Raw genomic sequence first — 24,165 nt, forward strand, 5'->3', positions numbered from 1 at the left:
CTTTCTGTTTTATTTCTGTCTCTGCATTCGTCTTCTTCTTCTTAAACTTTATCTTCCTCAGACTGCAACAACATAAATGGAGTTTGGGATTTCAAGCTCTAAATTTTTCTATCTCTTAATATTGGGCTGCTTTGCGCTGAACGCCTTCAAGGACTACGGATCCCACGCTCAACTCATACCGAATGATGAAGGTACTTTAATTTCTTAAACTTTCTTTAATTCTTAGTATTAATCAAATAACTAGTTATATTAAGTACGAATACAAATTTTTCAACATGATAGCTGGAAATTAGTAAACCTGGAGGGTTAATCCCAAGCTATATACACCACATGAAGCAGAAGCACTTTCAAATTGCTTTACGAGTGAAGTTTAATAAAATTAATATAGGTTCATATAATTGACTTTATGTTGGGTGCAGTGGAAGTTCTAAAAGCAATATCATGGAAGATAGAGAACTTGAATTGGAACGTAACCTCAGGTTCTTGTATTGATGGAGGCTTCAAAAATGAGACCATTGGAGACACTACAAAAAAATAGACTTTAGGCGACGACTTTCGGCGGCGACAAAAAAAGTCGCCGCTGAAACCAAAACTTTCAGCGGCGACTTTTCTAGTCGCCGCTGAAAGTTCGCCATTGAAACCAAGACTTTCAACGGCGACAAAAGTGTCGCCGCTGAAAGTGGACCTTCAGCGGCGACTTTTTTTATCGCCGCCAAAAGTGGACTTTCAGCGGCGACTTTTTTTGTCGCCGCTGAAAGTATAATATAATAATATATATTTTATTTTACAATATTAATAAACAAATTGCCGAAAGTGGACTTTCAGCGGCGACTTTTTTTGTCGCCGCCGAAAGTGGACTTTCAGTGGCGACTTTTTTTGTCGCCGTCGAAAGTGGACTTTCAGCGGTGACTTTTTTTGTCGCCGCTGAAAGTATAATATAATAATATATATTTTATTTTACAATATTAATAAACAAATTGTCGAAAATGGACCTTCAGCGGCGACTTTTTTTGTCGCCGCTGAAAGTATAATATAATAATATATATTTTATTTTACAATATAATAAACAAATTGCCGAAAATGGACCTTCAGCGGCGACTTTTTTGTCGCCGCCAAAAGTGGACCTTCAGCGGCGACTTTTTTTGTCGCCGCTGAAAGTATATATAATAATATATTTTTATTTTACAATATTAATAAACAAATTCAATCTGGCTCAGCGGCAAGAAGGTTGGACACGAAGGGAGGCGGTCACGAGTTCGAACCTGGAAGAAGACACATTTAAGATGAAAATATTTAGACGATGACGTGGCGAGGAGGAGTGACGTGGCAATGACGTGGAGGTGGCTAGTGATGATGTGGCGGTCGACGGTGATGACGTGGCCGCCGATGGCGATGATGTGGAGGTCGACGGTGCTGACGTGGCGGCCGGAGACGATGACGTGGCACCGACGGTGATAACGTGGCATTGGTAAAGCCAATTCTTCTTAGGCATTACTTTCAGCGGCGACAAAAAAGTCGCCGCAGAAAACACTTTCGGCGGCGACATTTGTCGCCGCCGAAAAGCCTTTCAGCGGCGACAAAAAGTCGCCGCAGAAAACCCTTTCGGCGGCGACATTTGTCGCCGCTGAAAAGCCTTTCCGCGGCGACAAAAAAGTCGCCGCCGAAGGGTTTTTTGCGGCGACTTTTTTGTCGCCGCCGAAAGGGTTTTTTTGCGGCGACTTTTTTGTCGCCGCCGAAAGTGTTTTCTGCGCGGCGACTTTTTTGTCGCCGCTGAAAGGCTTTTCAGCGGCGACAAATGTCGCCGCCGAAAGTGTTCTCGGCGGCGACATTTGTCGCTGCTGAAACTTCTAAAAGTCGCCGCTGAAAGTATCTTTTAACGGCGACCTTTTTAGTCGCCACTGAAAGTTTTCAGCCACGGCTGCTACGGCAACGACTTTTTAGCGGCGACTTGTCGCCGCAAAAAACTTTTGGCGGCGACTTTTGTACTTTCAGCGGCGACTTTTGTCGCCGCTGAAAGTCAATTTTTTTGTAGTGAGAGAATAGCATCGTAAGGAATGTAACATGCAATTGCACTTTCCAAAGTGGAACTGTTTGCCATGTTACAAACATGTACGTATATATTAATCCAGATTTTCTTTTCATTATAAGGTGAAAGTGAAGAAAGAAAAAGAGATGGAGAAAATAGAAACTTCAAATTCAGCACAATTTATATATGACCAATATTACTGACGAGGTTTTGTTGTGTTGCAAAAAGAAATATTATTATTATTATTCAAATGAATTCTAGTTTGCAAAGATTTGTGATTTAAATCTTTTAATGACAGCCAGCTGAAGGGCCTCAATCTGTCAGGAGTTATACCAAGTGAATTTGGTGATCTTACTCAATTGCAAGAACTGTAAGTGATGCATTCTTTTTCCCCCTTCTTTTATATTTTTTTAATTTTAATTATTATCTGTTTATAAATAGGAAAAATGATGGGGAAAAAAACTTGTTGAGTTTCAAAAAAACAAACACTGTCATGTTGAGTATTCTTGTAATGATTTTGACTATTTTTGTAATGATTTTGACATATTAAAATTTGTCAAAATTACCTATTTGTTATTTTAAAATTCAATATGTATTGTTTTTTTATGTCATTTTTCCTTTATTATATGTATATATAACCTTAGGGTAACATTAAGATCATTCATAAAAATTTAGAAAATTGGTTTATATTATACTTTATGTAGAGAATGCATCATTTCAATGTTCTATACGAAATTGATAGTCAGTTTAAAAAGAAATGCGTAAATACAAAATGAATTCAGGATTGGAATCCAGATAATTGCTTCCAAACTGTTTTTGCATTATAAAAAAAATGAATTTGGTGAGCTCCATATATATGTTACATAAGATCAAATCCCAAAAAAAAAAAAAGTTGCACACTTCATAAGTTGTGAATACTATAGTTTATTGTAAATTTTATGATTTATGTTGATTGATATTGATGAGACTCATTATTTATGTAAATTCTACTCAAAATTATGTTCTGTTAGTAACAATAATTTGAAGTTTAAAATAACTCTTGTGAACTGAAACTTTGATACGGGGCAGTGATTTCTCTCGCAACTATCTGAACGGGTCAATCCCAAGGAGCTTGGCTAAACTCCCTCTCGCTAAATTGTAAGCACTGATTGATCAAAACTTGTGAATATCCAAACTTTATTTTCATCCATCTTTTACATGCATGCATATATACAAGCTTGAATAATTTTTTGACTCATTTATGCATCATCGTTCATCTCTCAAACTTACATATGCTTCAGATCCCTTCTGGGAAATCGAATCAGCGGTTCAATTCCAACGGAGATTAGTGATATTTCAACTTTGGAGGAATTGTAAGAGTTCCCAAAGTGACTTAGATTATAAACTTTGATCTTTTCAAACTAATTGTTGTGTTGAGAAATGTTTTTATGTTTTGTGTTGCCTACTACAGAGTGTTGGAAGATAATCTATTGGAAGGAATTCTTCCTTCTAGTCTTGGAAAATTGAAGCAGCTACGCAGATTGTAAGAACATTTATTTTGTGTATAAGTGATTTTCTTTTTTATTTTTCCAACGCTTTGTAATTGATACAGGCCAAGTGTTGTGTTTTTCTTTTTGTTTATGAATTTGCAGACTTCTTTCTGCAAACAATTTCTCAGGGACAATACCAGAGAGTTATGGGAATTTGAAGAAACTAGAAGATTTGTGAGTCATAAAACATGATTGAGCCAATTTGTATATTGTGTTTAACTCTTTTGAATTCTAAAATCTCTCTCCTAACATTTTTTTTTTTTGCAGTAGGTTAGATGGGAACAATATGTCGGGAAAATTACCCAATTTTATTGGCAATTGGACTAAACTTGGAAGATTGTGAGTCTATTTTACTAACCAGTAATTACTGCTTTATGATTATTTATTTGTTGACGAATAAACTAGTTTACTGGATTTTGATCCTTTCATCATATAAGTATCCTATAATGTGAAATAAAAATATGTTTATAAGCCATCAGGGCTTAATTTTATTTTTTAAATTCTTATTGTTTTTATTACTATTTTTTCTTGGCAGGGATTTACAGGGCACATCCATGGAAGGTCCCATACCTTCAACCATAGCATTGTTAACAAATTTGACTCAATTGTGAGTAAATTCAAATTTGTCTAGACATTGTTCAATGGAGATATGCAATTTAATGTTCACTTCTTCTTTTTTTTAAACTCAGGAGAATATCTGATTTGAATGGGCCAACAACAAGGACTTTTCCTGGTCTGGAGAATTTAAAATCCTTGGAATATTTGTGAGTCAAGGAACATTTTCTGCTATGAAAATGCTACATCCGATTTTTAATATATAAGACCTAGTTGATTAATTTGAAGAGATTAAAGAAATTATTAAATTATTTAATTATAGCATATATTACATAACCTCTCTAAAATACTCATGTGAACTATTATATTATATATCAATTTATAAGTGAAGCAAATTAGTTTGGAAAAAATGATAAATATAAATAGTTTAAAGTAATTTAGTAACTTTTTTAATTTTTTTAAAATAGTCAATTGAGTCTTATATTAAAGATTGGAGGTAATATGCTTTATGCAATTTAACTATTTTATGAAGTCTCTCTCTGTCTCTCTCTCTCTCATACCATGCCTTTTGTCACCTTATTAGGGTGTTGAGAAATTGCTCAATCAGCGGTTCCGTTCCAAATTACATTGGTCAAATGAAAGGCTTAGCTGCTCTGTAAGCTCAATTTGCTTCTTACTAGCTCAAATCAATTTTACCAATCTAAATTCTGGTTAGAGTATGTCATCAATCAATATTGATATCGATATAAAATCTAAAAAAATCGTGCTATTATAAATTATGAATATAATGTGACTCGCATTGCATTCTTTGTAATGCACGAAAAATATATCAAATTTGCTTTTTATTTGACAACTTAATTCTTAATTTAGAAATAGTTGCTGATATTATTGACTGTTTTTCATTAATGTGTACTACCTCCGGTATTTAGGACGGGAGGTAATATATTTTTTCCTCTATATATTCTTCAGTTATTGTTTAGTATAAACAGTAAGGATATGATGGAAATTTAATAATATAGGATACTAAGTCCACGTTGAGTATAGTACAGAACACTTAATAGACATTTTTCAGTGGGTTGATTCTCACTCCTCAACATAGAGCTTTTGGGATAAAGTTCTCTATCCCACTTAGATACCCGTTAGAACTATTTAATAATTATTAATAAATAATTATAATCATAACAGTTTTTCGAGGCCATATTTATGTTTCATATGGATTGCAGAGATTTGAGCTTCAACAATTTGACTGGCGGAATCCCGGATCAAATACAAGACTTGGAAAAACTAAATTACATGTAAGTGAGCATATTCCATAAGTAAGTTAACTTAATTTCTTGAAACCTTTTCTTTCGGCCAAATAATTTCCTAGAACTTAATTATTTTTTTTTATCTGATGACCTGTACAAATTATGCATGCAGGTTTTTAAATGAAAATTCTCTGAGTGGAGAAATTCCAGCATGGATACTGAAAATCAAACAGAACTTGTTAGTATAATTTCCCCCCTAATTTTTTTCAATTAAATAGACTTAAATTAGTCTTTTAATTTCTTGAAATTAACCCATATCATGTAATATAATGTTATAAAAACACAGACACACACACTAATTATTACTTTAACTTCCTCCTCAAATGTCTTCATCAATAAACAGTTTTTAAAGGTTACTAGAATTATTGGAAGGAATATAAAAAAGACTTGTATATATAATTCCACTCTAATTTCTCTTATAGGGATTTATCTTACAACAATTTTTCAACGACTTCTGCTCCAATTTGCCAGTTCAACGATATGTAAGCCTCTGTGTGTGTGTGTGTGTGTGTAACTTTATGGGCATTGAAATATTCTGAGGCCTTAATTTTGTTGCACAGAAATTTGGCTTCAAGTCTGTCATCTTCAGCAAACACCTCGTACGATTATGTATACTTATATGGTCATCCTGTTTTAATTATTATGCAATATTTTTTACTCATTTATTGAAGCTACTTATTCATCATCTTGCAGTTTTACTTGCCTGAAAAAGAACCTTCCTTGTGAAGAAAATCCCAAGTGTGAGTGTTCAAACTTCCTAGACATAGTTGATGTTTTCATCCCCTACAATAATAGTTTTGCATTGAAAATATTACATGACCCTGTCATTTTTTAGTGTATTGTATTTTCAACCAAAAAATATATATATATAAATCAGCTCAAACAAAGTCCAGTACAAAACTAGAGAAGATACTGTTATAAATCCCACACGTTGAAGAATTTCGTAAGTGTTATGTGTTTTTATAATTTAAGGGACTCTCCTTTTGATAGGCTAGTCTTTTGGAATTTGTCTTTTTTTTTAGACTTACATAATGTGGGACTCATAACAGATACCAACAACTTAAACTAATGCCCATGCCAACTCATCATAAACACTTATTTCCATGAATTTTGACGAGATGTTGAGAATTTTGGTCATTCTATATGGTGAAATGACTGCCAATTTCATGTGATAATATTTCGATCAAAACAACACCTGTTATCCAAAAGTCACATCTGATGATTAATTGTTGGTGAAATATAGTCCAATTTCTTGCTAGCTAACCTACTGGAGCTTTAATGTTTGAGTTTCTATCAGACGTAGTTATTGATGTTATGAATAGTTTTGCAGATCATTCATTGTTCATAAACTGTGGAGGACAAGAAATGGAATACAATGGGAATAAGTATGAAAGCGACCTCGATCAAGAGGGTACCTCATACTTTTATCTCAGTGACGACAAATGGGCTTACAGCAGCACAGGATTATACTTTGGAAATTCTGAAGCTGATTACATAGCAACAAACACATTTTCTCTCAACATCAGTGGTCCTCACTTCTACCAAACAGCTCGCCTTTCCCCTTCCTCCCTTAAGTATTATGGCCTCTGCTTGCTTAATGGGAATTACAATGTCAAGCTTCACTTTGCTGAGATTATGTTCTCTAATGACCAAACATTTAGCAGCCTCGGAAGGCGCATATTTGATGTCTCAATTCAAGTGAGTATATCTTGATCCTCTTCTGCTGATTTAATTGAAAGGTGTAGTAAGAAGAAGAAGAAGTTCTGAAGTGCTGAAACTTTTTGTGGACAAATATTGACAGGGAAGGAAATATTTGAGTGATTTTAACATAATGGAGGAAGCTGGTGGTGTTGGTAAGGGCATTGTCAAGGACTTTAATGTTGATGTGAATGATAACAGCCTGGAGATCCATTTATATTGGGCAGGCAAAGGAACCACTGCAATCCCTAATAGAGGTGTATATGGACCTCTTATATCTGCTATTTCAGTCACCCCAAGTATGTCAAATACATAATTAATCTCATCATTATTGGTTTGATTTATATATGTGTGTGTGTGTGTGAATAATATATAAGCATTTCTACTTTTGTTGCAGACTTCAAATTAAGTCCTTCAAAAGGGCTTTCTGCTGGAGCCATTGTTGGAATAGTTGTAGCTGTACTATTTGTGATCCTCATACTGATATTATTTGTTCTGCGAAAGATGGGTTTCTTATTAGGTGGGAAGAATCATAAAGATAAAGGGAAAATCAGAATCAAAAATCAAACTGGTGTATCAGATGATGAGATGTGAGAGTCATCAAATGGATATTTAATCTTTTTCGTTCGTATGTTAGTGATTTAATTATTATATTAAAGTTCTTGTGTCTGTTTCAGGCAATTTCATTTGATTTTTGCTTTTAGTAATGTTAATCTTCTTTGTTGTATACCTCTTAAATCTGAAAATGAGTTTTTATTCTTTAAAACAGTTCAAAGATGACACGTACTGGTCACTTTGCTCCACAAAATAAGTTTGGTGAAGGAGGTTTTTTTCCCCCTATGCACATATAATGTATTTTATAAAGAAAAAAGACTAAATTATACAAAACTTCTTGAATTTTATGCGATACGTAAATAACTTCCCTCATCTTTGAAATCTTACAATATCATTCTGAATTTTGACATTTATACAAATACTATTAAATTGGTTCATTATTTATCTGCAAATAACTTAAAGTTCAAGGGGTTTGTGTGCCTCTAACTCAAAGTTTGAGGGGTTATATGCAGATAAAAGTAACGTTTAAGGGGTATTATGAAATTGATAGTTTGGAGTTACCTGTATAGATTTAAAAGTTTAGGGGGTTTATTGTAAAGTTTAAAAGATTACGAAGGTTATTTAGGTATGACATAAAGTTAAAAATTGAGAAAATGATAAAAAAAAATTTATTGTATTTTAAAATAATAAATAGGTGATTTTGATATATTTTAATATGTCAAAAAATAGTCAAAACCATTATAAAAGTAATAAGCACGACTTATTTATTTTTTTAAAATTCAACATGTATTTTTTGTCATTTTCTTTGAGGAATTTTGTATAATTTACCCACATCAAATGAAAAAAATGACAATGATATGAGCGTATGATTAAATTCTCATATGCAAGAGCTAAAAAATATGTGAGTTAGAAGTGAAAAGAATAATATTATAAAACAACATTACAAAATAATTAAAAAAATGAAAGATACTGCGTAATGATGTTGTAAATATACTGGATGCTGAAAAAAAAAAAAGGAAGAGGATTTTTGGAGAGAATTCACAATTGCTTTGTCTTTAATTTTTTGGAGGATGTTTGAATGTTTATTGTTTTTCAAATGTGTTTCTTGCTATCCCGTTTATAAACAGAAAGTGGTAGTTTTTCCTTTCTTGTACCTTCCATTTTCTTAGGATATTTTGGGCTTAGATCAAAATAAAATTAGATCATGGTTCATTTTGACAATTTAATGTCATCAAACAAAGTCAATTATGACATTTTATTCCATTCTATTTTATTATTTCATTCATATTATTTCCCCATCCCAAACCGTCTTAGAGGCATTTTTATATAGAAAAGGAAATTTGAAAACATGATATAACAAAGTGAATTAAAATGTTGAGAGGAGTAACAGATAAGTCATGCTTTTATTGGATGTAAATAAAAATAGACCAAGAGTACATTATCATCACCGTAAAATAAAGACTTTATTTGATAGATTGTTCATTATTTCCTACTGAAGAAACTAGTTAATTCTAAGGAAATACGAAATTTAAAAAGCATAGAAAGGGATATTCGTTGGTCACAAAAAGAAAATCTTCGTAAAAATATAATATAATATAAAACAATGAAATATCCGTCTTCGAAATAATTGATAACAACTTTTTAAAGTTTTCAAAAATAAATATTTTTCATATTTACAACTAGGATAAAGAAAATTTACATAATGCTTATGTTTTGGTAGCTATGTTTTTTCCTAAGCATATATCCTTTTATTAAAAGTAATCCTATTTAAAAACTATCAGACATTAAATGGGAGTATCTTTTCTTATAAGGATGCATATATTAATTTGTCATATTGTGAGGAACTTGTATTTTCATTTTTTTTTTTTGGCTAAAGCATAAGTATCCTTCTACTGGAGTCACCGTCGGACATTAAATATAGACACTTCTCTCAACGAAAATTCCAACCTTAGTTTATCATTTTGTGAGAGATTAACTTTTTTTATTAGATCTAACCTCCATTGGTAACTTGTATTTTCGTGAGATCCAACTCCTCCCCCCGTTTTATTCGCCAAATAGGAAGGGAAAGATAGCCAAACTATAATCGAGCAACCTACTAGACTTTTAAACAGGACCCAGAAAGGCGTATCCACATCAATGATTGGCTATGGCCCAACACACAGTGAGCAGCCCATATCGCCACATCACTGATGACTGGACTTTTTCTTCTTCCTTTTCTTAAGGGAAAATTGCAATACAGTCCACCATAAGAGAATTAAATACAAAAAAGGTCTTTTAAAATCATCAAATTATTTTGAAGTCCCAAAAGACCTCATTGTAAAATATTTTATTTTTTTAATTACCAAATTGCCCTTATTATTATTTTTTAAAAAAATTTTGCATTGATAATCGAAAGAGCAGTTATTAACAACTAATGCGTAAGGATTAATAATTATTGTAATAGCTATTAAAAATTCATGCATTATATTTTTATGATGTGCTGAGAAAATATGTTGTTAATACCTACCATGATAGTTTTTAATCCTTATACCTTACTCCTCTTATCCTTAATATAAAACCTATTTAACTAATTTAATTAGATCAAGAAAGTTAGGTAAGTTAGATAGTTATAAGAAAAGTGACACATTTTTCTTAAAACGCCATAATCATCTTTGTTAATATCCCATTTCCCTCTTCTACTTGATTATGGTAGAGGGAATATCCATAGGGATAATTTAGAGAAAATTGATAAATATGAGAAATAGATCTTATATTTAGAACCAAAATTAACTCAAGAATTGAGTCCTATATTAAGGACCGGAGGATTAAGTTGTTAATAATTGCTCTTTCAGTTATCAATAAAAAAAAATTTTAAAATAAGGGTAATTTAGTAATTAAACAAATAAAATCTTTTACAATAAAATCCTTTGAAACTTTAGAATAATTTAATGATTTTATGAGATATTTTTGCATTTAATTCTCTTGAGTTGAACCTAATTGCAATTTTTCCTTTTCTTAAAGCCAAATATCAATAGTCTAACAAGACTTCCCATAGAGAGATGCTCACGTTGATAGTATCTCATATAAGATTATCTTCTATAAAAGACACATGTGGCTACCAAAAGGAAAGAAAAAAGTTTAACAAGAAACGAATAAGGACTTGTAATACTCCTCCGGTCTTTAATATAAGACCTATTTAACTAATTTGATTAGATTAAGGAAGTTAGGTAAGTTAGTTAATTATAAGAAATATGACACATTTTTCCTAAAACACCACAATCATTTTTCTTAATACCTCATCTCCCTCTTTTACTTGATTATGGTTGAGAGAGTATCTATAGGGGTAATTTAGAGAAAATTGATAAATATGATAAATGGGTCTTATATTTAAGACCAAAACCAACTCAAGAATTGGGTCCTATATTAAGGACCGGAGGAGTAATAAAATAGAATTGATAGTTTCAGACAAAGACTTGCAATTTTGTCTTCTTCTTTTTTTGGCCCCATCTATAGATATCTAAATATATACTACCTTCGGTATCTAGTTTTTAGCCCAGACAAGTAGGTAGCGTGTGTACGTATATCAAGTGCTGAAACAAGTAGTGCCTTGAACCAAGTCTTAGTTTTAAAGTTCTTCAAAGAAACAGTGGGTATTCAATGGGACAAAGTCAGAGATTTCCAAACAACAAAGGGACAGAAGCCACTTGGATTGGTACATTCCACCTCCTAACTACATCCATAAATAATAAGCCTGCCAAGGCAACCCGCATAATGGTCTTTAATGTCACTTGACCTTTTATCTTTGCTTCATGGGGATTATATATAAACACCACCCTCCTTTTTTAAACAAATCATCACATTTTCCACTAATTAATTTGGTTCAACATGAATCAAGCCCAAACAACTCATTTTTCTTTACAAAATATAATTGAAGAAAAACACCATAAAAATAACTTCTGTGTTTTATAAAACAAATTTTTTTTTCACATAATTATTACGTACAGCCCAAAATCACTTAAAATAAATTAAAACAAACACACCAAAGACATTATATGTTTCCTGAACAAATATCTTTAAGAGCTCGTGTTCTTTTGGGTTTCTTTTATATGATCTCATTAATCACCTCAAGCACACTGAGAAGTTTAGTTAAAATTGATTACCTTGTTAAAGGTGTCTTAAATTTAATTTTTCCCCACAATTATCCTAATTTATCATCACAGTAATGTACTTTCGCCATTATTTTACTATACAAATGGCATTTTGAGTTTTAAAAACATGAGTGATTCATATTATATTGATGTCAACAGCTCCATGAGTTAATGATATGAAAGTTCTTCAGTCAATGAAAAATTATGAGTTCGATCTTACTTATAATTTTACTCTATTAGAGATTGACTTTTGATTTTTTTCCCAAAAAAATTTATGAATAAAGGAGTACCAATTAAGTTAATGTGGTCTAAAGTTGCCCATGATGCTTCCCTTAAAATCAAAGATGCTTCCTTTCTCACCATGTTCTTAACATGCATGCCCTCACATAATAAGATAAACTCTGCCTCTCTTGTCATTTCTTTTTCCGTTTAAAACAGATGCATTGTATGATTCATATATTTTGTTTTTTTCCCCCCAAAAAAAGATGACTAAAAAGGTCAAAGTAAATGCATATATTATAGTGTATACTAGAATGAATTTATAATTGGAAAAAAATCTGAATTATTATAGGTAGCAATATTAAATACAAAAGATAGTTTTAGAAAATGAGAATTCATTGTTTGGCATTATTTCCCCCAACCACTCCTCCCTGTGCCGACTGGTCATTTACTGACAGATTCTTCCGCGTTATTTCATCAGAAACAGCGGCTCCTTCCTAAACTGAACGCCCAATTATTTAATTAATTTAATTTAATTTAACTAATTAGCTATATTAGGACAAGAAGTCATAATCAAAACTCTGGCATATATTAATTCTTGTGATCTGTCTTTCATTAATTGTAGCCAATTAATGTTAGATTCTATAACAAAGATTAGTGTGAATCAACTATGTATAGTAGTTAAACAATATTTAACAGTTGATCTTCGTTTGAGATCTCATGTTTTGTTCATTAAAAAGTAATTAAAATAAATCTTCTGTAAAATAAATCGAAGTATGTTTTGAATAGAGACAAAAATTGGATGTCATCACATATGTAAATTAATTCGGGGTATCACGGGCATGCATGACGATAAATTATACGGCTTATCTTGAGTTTTTTTGTGTGGGCAGCAAATATTGATAAATTATTTAGGGATGCATTCTTCTATTTTCATATTAAAAGTGTTTATCTGCTAAAAAGTGTTACAATAGAGACAAAAATATAGTCAATACTAATACTACCGGTCCTAATTATAAGACCCAGTTGACTAATTTGAGGAGATTAAGGAAGTAAGTTAAGTTAGTTACTTGCAATAAATAAGTATTGTCATTCCTAAAATATCCTTACTAATTAAGTGTATTGGCTGGAACTATTATTATTAGAAGGACTATCTTGAAAAAAAATACATAAATATGAGAGACAAATGGATTGAGGTCTTATAATTAGGATCACACTAAAAGTCAAATAGGGTCTTATATTAAGGACCGGAGGTAGTATATGATTAAATACGTAACAAGTCTTATTGTTGGTGATAAATTCTTTGAATGATGTGTTTTTAACGATAAAACTTCCCTTTAGAAATAATATTTGTATTACAAAATATTTGTTCATAAAAGGTCCCTTACAAATCTTCTAGTAAGTTATTGGATATTCAAACTCGTATTACATTCCGACTAATTCAAATACGTGGTGACTTAAGCTCTAAACCTCATGGAGTAGCGTTACATAGACTCAAATTCAATGCCCCATGCTTAGAATTTGTTTGCATTTCTTTATTTATAATATATAGATCGGAACAAAACTTTTCTCACATACTTATTTCGTATTTAATAAATCATAATTAAAAAATTATTTATAAGTCATCATATGCTTAGAAAGACCCCTCCCCCCTCAATCCCCAATCCAAAAAATTAGCAAAAAAGACATGAATTACTTTAGCATGGTAGCCATTGGTACTGGAATGTTGGCTCCGTCTTGTCATTAATTTCTTTCAATGCAATTAGTAACTTTCATTTCAGGCAACATATCATATCATAGTATGATGTATTTTCTCTGGTTATATTTATAAGACTTTGTTTATAATTTATGAATAGAGTCTTATAAATAGGTTCGGTATAACATAATGACAAATTTCATATTAAAAATACTGAGAAAAACAATTAAAACCAGAATGGAGAATTGAATTAAATTTTTTCTCATTATCAAGTGGAGGGAAAACGACAAGAGAAGTTGTCTTCAATCTGCATCCATGAGCCCTGTTATATTGAGTCATTCACTCGGTTTCTTTTACGTATTTCACAGTTTTGGATTTTCAAATAAATATATCCTTCTTCTTCTCTCACTCCCTCTTCGTCTTTCCCTCCAACACACAGACACAGATCCCTCTCTCTCTCTCTCTCTCTCTCTAAATTCTTCTTCTTCTTCTTCTTCTTCAAACCAACCAACAATCGTCGTCTTCCTCGCTCATCAGACTGAAACAACAATGGAGTTAGCGATTTCAAGCTCTAAACTGTTCTGCGTTTTCGCATTTGGATTCCTCGCTCTCAATATTTTCACGGATTATGGATCCAACGCTCAGCAGATTCCAGATGATGAAGGTACTTTCATTTCTTAAACCTCACTTTCATTCTTCCACGGAATTTCTTTTCCTCTCCCGAATAACACTTGGACGATGCGAATTTTGTTTTCCTTGACCCTCTCGTGGATGGATTTTCTGATTCTAAAGTTCCTCCGTTTGGTTGTTCAAACGAAGACGCATTGAAAAACTAAGTAACTGCTGTGGATTCCGAATCTGGGCACTTCCATTTTTTGTCTTCAGGTTCAAGTTGGTGAAAACTGTAGCGATTCAGTTTTCTTTTTCCCTTCTATTTTGGATTTTGATTGGGATTTTCATGGAGAATGATAAGTTTGAGCATATAATCTTTCTTCAAAAGATCTGCTACATTATACAGTGAGATTAAAATTTTCCTTTTCATAGAGTTTCTGCATCTAACTTAAACAGAAAATTTTATACTTTGTTTTTTTTTTTTTTTTTTTTAACTTCTCTCATGTTCATGCAATGCCAGCCTGGACACTCAATTCTGTGTCTTTTATATATATTTATTTTTCATTTAGACAAAAGTGTATTTTGACAAAACTTTATCTTGATACCTTAATTTTATAGAGAGTCTTTTTCTTTAATCAAATAAAAGCTCTAATATTAAAATTTTAAATATTTGCATATTAAATTTAATTTTTTTAAAAATAGCAGTAAGATATAAACTATAAAAATATCATTATTCAAGACTAATAGTGTTGGAGTTTGAGGACTGAAAACATATTGGATGAAATTAAGAGAAAATTAAAATTTTTATATAAAGCTAGAGGTTTAAAATTGCACTTTTATCATTTATTTATTTATTTTCATGTTTTTTTGAGAGAATGACACAAAAAGAAATTGAAAATTGTAAATCCCAAAGTTTGGTAACATAATTTTATTTAGAATGGACAATTTTAAATTTGCAAATGATAACAAATTTTTGTTGATATTTTTTATTTGATATTTACAAATTTTTAACTTCTATTTTTGTCATTATCCCTTCTTTTTTAAAGGTTTGTGTTTTTTCATATATCTAATTATAAACATAATTTGCTGTAACTTTGGGAAGGTTGCAGTGATTTGAATATAATTAAAATTACTGTTGATTGTTAATTTTATAACCTTGTTCTCACATGTTACTTATAAGAGGGTACACCTCTTGCATTGTTTAGGGAAAATTCACTTAACGGCTTAGTTTCTACTCCTCCGGTCCTTAATATAGGACCTAATTGTTGAGTTGATTTTGGTCCTAAATATAAGACCCATTTCTCATATTTATCAATTTTTTTTAAATTATCCCTATGGATACTCCTTCAACCATAATCAAGTAGAAGAGAGGGAGGGGGTATTAAGAAAGATGGTTATGGTATTTTAGGAAAAATGTGTCACTTTTTTTATAATTAACTAACTTACCTAACTTCCTTAATCTAATCAAATTAGTTAAATGGGTCTTATATTAAGGACCGGAGGAGTATTATATTACTAATATATAAGAAATATTCAAAAATTGAAATTGCTCTAAACGAGTACGCAGATTAATTCATTATTTTTTCCCAAAAATAATTATATATGCTTTCCAAAGTTACAATTTGAGTTTTTCCCCGGATGTTATAAGAGTATCTTCATTTGACAAAAAATGATTTTAGCATATATTTGTAATATCGTTGAAGGCTGTGTTACGATTATAATATTAGAAAAATCTATAAAATTATGTTTATTTTTTTAGTTATTTTGTAAATTATAGATTTTTCTTTTGGGCCAAAAGAAATTATAGATCTCAATCACCATTGTTTACACGTGGGAAAAAATATTAATATCTTGTTCTCTTTCTTCTCTCTCCACCATGTCTTTTCTCTGGTTAACGCATCTTCTGCGTCACACTAGAAAATTATCAAATTCCAAAGTTTTTTGTTTTTGGCAACAATTCAAATTCCGAGGTCACAACTTATAATTTGAAAGTCATGTGCCACGTTGGCCAAGATATTAGTTAAAAAAACAAGAAGAAAAATCTGGGAGAGGAAAAATAGACGAAGTCTAGGATGGAAAAGAATTACTCCCCTGTTTATAGAGTAGAGAATATATTTTTTGGTCATGTTTATAGGGTACTGAGAAAATTTTTTTGTATGGATGTATAATTGTATTCCTAATTTATTATTATGTTGACTTTGTTTATATGAAGTATAATGTATATTAAATTAGGATAAAATCGGACAGTTGTTAAATTTTTAATGAAAATTAATGAAATTTAAAGTTTTTTTTAGTCTGTATGAAACATGCTGAAAATGATTTATAAATAGGACTAGAAGAATAGTTATTATTAACACCGGTGGATATCTCCAATTCTTAAAAAAAAAAAAAAAACTGATCCCTCTCCTCTTTGATGTGAAAGATTTTTTTTTTTTAGGGTGAGGATTTATTATTTAAAAGAGCAATAATAATCTGTCTGAAATTTGTCGTATTATTTCCATTTTCACATCCATTAGTTATTTGTTACTTTTTACTGCATCAGGTATTTATATTTTCTAAAAAAAAATTTGTAAAATAATTTATTTTTGTATATATTTATTATTTTTAATTACTTTTAACTAAATTTTTATTTACATAATTTAATAATTTGTATTTTATAAAAAAATATCGGACGAGGAAATACCAGTACGAAGAAAGGATCATTATGGCATGACCAGGCAAGCGGAAAAGGAAATGGACAAGTTGGATTAAACAAGTGGGTTTAGTAATTAATACAGAGGGACATATGTGTGGGACATTTAATTGAGCCATGTGGCTTCGTAGGATTTTGCCTTTTCTGCTTCATCTCTCTTTCTATACGCTTTTTTTGACCTTTTGACTCATGCTTCTAAAAGTTTATTAATTAGATGCTATAATCATTTATTTATTATTTATTCGTAACTCTTATTTGATTTTTATATGCTTCCCTCTATTTATTGGTTTGTTTAATTATAATGATATGATGTGACCCTGCTTCTTAATTAGGGATAACACAGCATGTGATTTCTGCCTTCATGTTTGGACATTATTAGTACTGGCTTAGTTTAATTTATGGATAAGTCTTTATTAATATTAGGTTTTTAAATTTAAACGAGCTTTATATGCTCACAACTCATACAGACAAAGCAAAAATAGATAAATTATATCGCCAACCAAATATGACTTAGTCAAATCAATTACAAAATATTATATACATATATTTATACATATAATAAGATGGTCGGTCTTAAAGATGGATTGATGCTTTCATTTGTAAGATGCTCAAATAAGAGTTAATTAGAGATTAAATTTGATCATAAATATTCATAAACTAATATATAATCTAATATTTTGTAGGTGCATTAACTAATTTATTTGATTTACCTAATTAGTAAATTAAGTACTTTTTTGCCATCAAATTAATTAAATAACTCTTATATTAATCATTAAAGAGAGGATACCAAATAAAATTAAAAGTAGCATAAGTGTTTTAATTTTAATTCATAACTGCATTTTAGCTTTGCATGGAAGAGAATTTTAATCCTGTTAGCTAGATTTGCCTTCGTTAATGATATAATGAATCTTGACAATGAAAAGTTTAGGAGAATGTTAATTATATTATTCTATGTTAATTATCAATAGCGTATTTTGAAAGCCGTAAGATCACATCAAAACTAGCGAACAAGTTTTTAAACAGAAATACGAACATGAAACAAGATTATTTATAAACATAAAGCTTGAGATTACGTCTTGATTAAGCTTAAATGTATATATATGATACTTATGTTGGAGTATGAGCATGTCATTAATTTTAATTAAAAGCTAAACTGTGGGTTAATCCCAAGCTGTCCCACGTGATACACTTTGACTTTGCTTTATCAACAAAATTAGGAAAAAATTATTTATAGGTCCATGGTAAAACAAAAAAAAAAATTAAATGCCAACAAGTGTCACAAATTTCATTTAATATTTATAAGTCATTTTCATATTCATAAATCAAGCTGCATCATTTATAAGTCAAATTTACAAATTAAACTTGTGAATGTTAAATCTTCTCGAACCAATTAGTATTAAATGAAATTTGGGAGATTTATCCTTGTTTAATTTTCTTACTCGGGACCTATGGATACCCCCCCCCCAAAATTACTGGTGTTTTTGAAATTAAAATACAGATAATTAATTAAGTTCTGCTTGATTGATGCTTGATTTATTTATTTGGATACAGTGAGAGCTCTGCAAACGATATCACTGAAAATGGACTTGAATTGGAAGGTGAAGGCCAAGCTCTTGTATGGATGGAGGCTTCAAAATCAGAGCATTGTAGGAGACGACATTATTAGGAATGTTACCTGCAATTGCACTTTCTCCACTGGAAAAGTTTGCCATGTTACACATATGTAAGTATGTATAATACTTCTCGGGTCCTAAACATAAAACCCATTTTGTAATATAATTTACACTACAAAATGAGTCTTATATTTAGGACGGGAAGAGTATATCCTATTCTTTTTTCCCCTCTTTTAATATTAAGATTTAGGAGCATCCTCTGTTAATAATAAAAACTAATTTTTCTCAAAAGATGGTAGATCTCTATGATTATTTTATTGATTTATATATTTTATGACAGCCAGCTAAAGGGTCTTAATCTATCCGGAGTTATACCAAGTGAATTTGGTAATTTTACCCAACTGCAAGAACTGTAAGTGATGTTTTTTTTCAATTGGTTTATATAAGTACATAAATTTAATGTGTATGTGCTTGAGAATTTGATTGTGAATTTATGAACTAAAACTCTTAGTATGGAACAGTGATTTGACTCGCAACTATCTGAATGGCTCAATCCCAAAGAGCTTTGCTAAACTTCCTCTTGTTATATTGTAAGTCATCAAAACTTGTGAAAATCCAATCCCTACTTGACAAATGCTTTAATTATACATTCATTTCTTAAATTTATGCTTCAGATCCCTTTTGGCCAATCAACTCAGTGGTCCAATTCCAAAGGAAATTGGTGATATTTCAACTTTGGAGGAGCTGTAAGTGTAATTAATTCAATCAAGAATTCAATTTGAGCTTCTGAATAGAGAAGTGATTTTATGGTTTTGCCGTTTTTCACATTCTGCAGTGTGTTGGAAGATAATCTGTTGGAAGGAACTCTTCCTTCAAGTCTTGGAAAATTGAAGCAATTACGCAGACTGTAAGAGCATAATTTTCTTTTATCTCCTTTGCATTGTAATGAATTCCATTGTTGCTACAATTATAGGTTCATGTTATTGTTTATGAACTTGCAGGCTTTTTTCTGCAAATAATTTCTCAGGGATGATACCTGAAAGTTTTGGCAATCTAAAGAAACTAGAAGATTTGTGAGTGTTATATGATTTAGCTCCTCTCTTTCAGTTCTATTTTGTGTTTGATCTTTAAATTCTGAAATCTCTTCTTATATTTTCTGCAGCAGGTTAGATGGAAACAACATGTCAGGAAAATTACCCAGTTTTATTGGCAATTGGACCAATCTTGATAGATTGTGAGTCTATTTTGCTCTTACTCATTTATGATTCTTTCCTTGGTAAAGAAGGCACTAGTTTAGTCACTTTTGATCCTTCCATGAAAAATTCATATGCGAAAGTGACACAGTTTTAGATCATCAATATACCTGTATATCTAATCTAATAAATTTATAAAAATTCACACTGTTCACAAGTTATGAACACTATTTTAATCCTTAAATTGAGCGGATCTTATTCAGTGTCACTTGTCTAAATTATTATTACAACTACTTTTCCTGTTAGAGATTTGCAGGGAACATCCATGGAAGGCCCAATTCCTCCAACCATAGCTTTGTTAACAAATTTGACTCAGCTGTGAGTTACCTGTTCTTCTGTAATTTGCAAACTCTCCAATGGTTTTGGAATTTAATCTACAACATACAACAACACTTTCTGGTTACCGATGATTTTTTCTTCTAATTTGATTCAGGAGGATATCTGATTTGAATGGACAGCCAACAATGAAATTCCCTGATATAAAGAATTTGAAATCCTTGAAGCAATTGTGAGTTCTGAAACTTTGTCTGCTGTTATATGAAAATCTGATTTATGTACTTTTAAGTATTTCCAGGAAGTTTATTGTTTTTAAACTTTGTATTATCTAGGGTGTTGAGAAATTGCTCAATCACTGGTTCCATTCCAGATAACATTGGTCAACTGGAAGACTTAGTTACCCTGTAAGTTGCTTCATACTCAAATTAATTTTGCCAATCCAGATTCTCCTTGGAATATATATTTATTATAAGGTTGCAGAGATTTGAGCTTCAACAAGTTGACTGGTGGGATCCCAGATGAAATAGAACACTTGAAAAGACTAGATTACATGTGAGCATTGCTTCAAGTAACTTAATTTCTGGGAACTTTTTCTTGGCAAATAATTACTTTAATTTCTTTTTTTTTTTCCTTTTCAATTGATTGGTTATTAATTATGCATGCAGGTTTTTGACTCAAAATTCTTTGAGCGGAGAAATTCCAGGATGGATACTAAAAAATAAAAACAACTTGTAAGTACAAAAAACTTTTTTTCTTAAATTGTCTTTTACTCTTAGACATTAGTCTTATTCACATTTCATCGTTACTTTTCCCCTCAAATATATTTATTGATAAACGTTCTAAAGGTTAAAATGAATTATGGGAAAATAAACTTGTATATGTAACTTCAATCGTTTCTCTCTTCTAGGGATTTATCATACAACAATTTTTCAAGGACTTCTGCTAAGATTTGCCAGTCCAAGGATGTGTAAGCGCCCCCCCTCCCACCTCTCTCTCACACACACACGCACAGCCATTAGGAAACTTCTGATACTGACTCCTTCTTTTTGTTGCACAGAAACTTGGCTTCGAGCCTCTCATCTTCAGCAGGGACCTCGTAAGATTGTAGTTATGGTCATCCTATTACAATTATTCTGAATCATTCTTGAATCATGCATTGACGCTAATTATTCATCTTGCAGAGTTACTTGCCTGAAAAGGACCTTCCTTGTGGAGGAAAACCCAAGTGTGAGTGTTCTAACTTCATACTAAAATGTCAGACATGCGATATTCTTACAAGAGAAAATCCTGAATTGAAGCTTGGATGTTCTGTTGATTCTTATTGATGCGAATTTTTTATCAAATTGTTACCATATATGCAGATCATTCATTGTTCATAAACTGTGGAGGATCAAATGGATGATGATCAGGGAATAAATATGACATGACAGATAGTCTATGATTGACCTTAGTAGGGTATCTCATAGTTCTTCTGAAGACAAATGGGCTTATAGTAGCACAGGAACATACTTGGGAAATGCAAAAGCTGATTACATTGCCAGAAATACATTTTCTTTGAACATTACAGGTCCAAGCTTCTACCAAACAGCTCGCCTTTCCCCTTTGTCCCTCAAGTATCATGGCCTGTGTTTGCTTAATGGAAACTACAATGTCAAACTTCACTTTGCTGAGATTATGTATCCTAATGACCAAACATTTAGTAGCCTCGGGAGGCGCATATTTGATGTCTCAATTCAAGTAAGTGTTCCAATGTTGAATCCTGATCTTCTTTGCTGATTACTTTGCTGATTACAAGTCTAGAAGAGTTCTGAGAGGTTGAAACTTTTGTGCCAAAATCTTGATAGGGCAGGAAATATTTGAGTGATTTTAACATTATGGAGAAAGCTGGTGGCGCTGGTAAAGGCATTTTCAGGGATTTCAATGTTGATGTGAAAGATAACACATTGGAGATCCATTTTTACTGGGCAGGGAAAGGAACTACAGCTGTTCCTGATAGAGGTGTATATGGACCTCTTATATCAGCTATTTCAGTAACCCCAAGTGAGTAAAATCTCTCGTAGTCATTGGTCCTGACCCTTTCTAGCTTTAAACAAAGTAATTTGAGCCTTTTGATTTTGGCATGAATCATTAACGTTTTTACTTTGTCGCAGACTTTGATGTTCCTTCAGAAGGGCTTTCTGCTGGAGCCATTGCTGGAATTGTCGCCGGATCATGTGTGTTCCTCGTACTAATATTGCTTGTCCTTCGAAAGACGGGTTTCTTAGGGGGGAAGATCCAAAGACAAAGGTGACAAAATCTGAAATAGTAAAGCTTATCAATTTATAATTTGGTTTAATATAGTAATAACATGTTAACAATCTACATGATTTTTGTGAGTTGGTTAGTAGTGAAACTGTTGTTTATGTTTGGTTTTGATTTTATTTATATATAACCTTGTGTGTTGCAGAACTATTAGATCTAAAAACAGGTTATTTCTCTTTAAAACAAATCAAAGCTGCCACTGATAACTTTGCCCCAGAAAATAAGATCGGTGAAGGAGGTTTCGGACCAGTGTACAAGGTAACTTGGGATATATTTTATTTATACTCAAGCCATACTAACTTGCCCATCGAACTTATAAACAAACAATATATTTAACATATATTGATTGTATTTAAGAAAGATGATGGAAAATTGAGACTAATGAATTGGTTGAATTGTAGGGTTCACTTTCAGATGGTTCTGTCATAGCTGTGAAGCAACTCTCCTCCAAATCAAAGCAAGGAAATCGTGAATTTGTTAATGAAATGGAATGATTTCTGCTTTGCAACATCCAAATCTTGTGAAGCTTTATGGCTGCTGCATTGAAGGGAACCAGTTGTTGTTGATATATGAGTATATGGAGAATAATAGCCTTGCCTTGCTCGTGCTTTTTGGTAAGAGTTCAGATCATTTATAGTTTATAGTAAATAAATTACTCTATAAAGGGATAAAAGATGGTTTTCACTTTTCATACACTCTTACTTCCCTGCATTACTCTCTTTTTTGTTTTGCTACCATATACTGCGTATTCAATAGATGCTCTATTGATGACTTTGAGTGGTATCTTTATTTTCTTCATTCAATTTCTGCGAAGACAAAATTTAGTTGTAGTTTTTAAGGATTGTTCTAATTCATGCATATGATTGACTAATGTGAAATAAGTTCTTAGTATGTTACAATTTAATTAAAGGACCTGATGAAGTAATTGATGTTCTTAGGTCGCCCAGAGCAAAAATTACACTTGGATTGGCCTACAAGAATGAAAATTTGTGTAGGGATAGCAAGAGGTTTAGCTTATCTTCATGAGGAATCAAGGTTGAAAATTGTACATAGAGATATCAAGGCAACAAATGTCTTACTTGATAAGGATTTGAATGCTAAGATCTCTGACTTTGGTTTGGCCAAGCTTGATGAAGAAGAAAATACTCATATCAGCACAAGAATAGCAGGAACGATGTGAGTATTCTGCTTCATCTTTTCTTCTATCAGTTGTCAATTTGGTAGATTATTAGAAGTTTCTTGTCTTTCTTTTGAACTGATTCTAGGGTACTATATGTTCTCTCTTTGTTAGTGGTTATATGGCTCCCGAATATGCAATGCGAGGCTACTTGACTGACAAAGCAGATGTTTATAGCTTTGGAGTTGTTGCTTTAGAGATTGTGAGTGGAAAAAACAACACAAATTACAGGCCAAAAGAGGAGTTTGTTTATCTTCTTGATTGGGTTAGTTACACTTATCTTTTATGCTCAATATGTTCAAAAGACTTTTGCCCTTCTAATTTTCCATGTGTTCATCATTTTTTGGGCAAAAACCGAAATCAAAAAACTAACAATAATTAAAAAGCATTTTCAAGAGCTGATAAATTGTCAACTTTGTGCAATTCTTTTGATATGATGCAATGTAATCCTTTTATGATATAAAAGGGATATAAATGTAACGAGAAGAAATATTATAATGGTTCCCGAGAGACAAGCTTTTTCAATATG

At 31.6% G+C, this 24,165-nt stretch overlaps 1 pseudogene; it reads left to right on the top strand.

The window, feature by feature from the left end:
* Window positions 1–441: 441 nt before the first annotated feature.
* LOC114740915 (probable LRR receptor-like serine/threonine-protein kinase At1g53430) lies at window positions 442–23,901 on the top strand (annotated as a pseudogene).
* The last annotated feature ends 264 nt before the right edge of the window (window positions 23,902–24,165 follow it).

Source organism: Neltuma alba, unplaced genomic scaffold, assembly GCF_004799145.2.
Source record: "Neltuma alba isolate B1F8T4 unplaced genomic scaffold, ASM479914v2 tig00003198_pilon, whole genome shotgun sequence".
NCBI lineage: Eukaryota > Viridiplantae > Streptophyta > Magnoliopsida > Fabales > Fabaceae > Neltuma > Neltuma alba.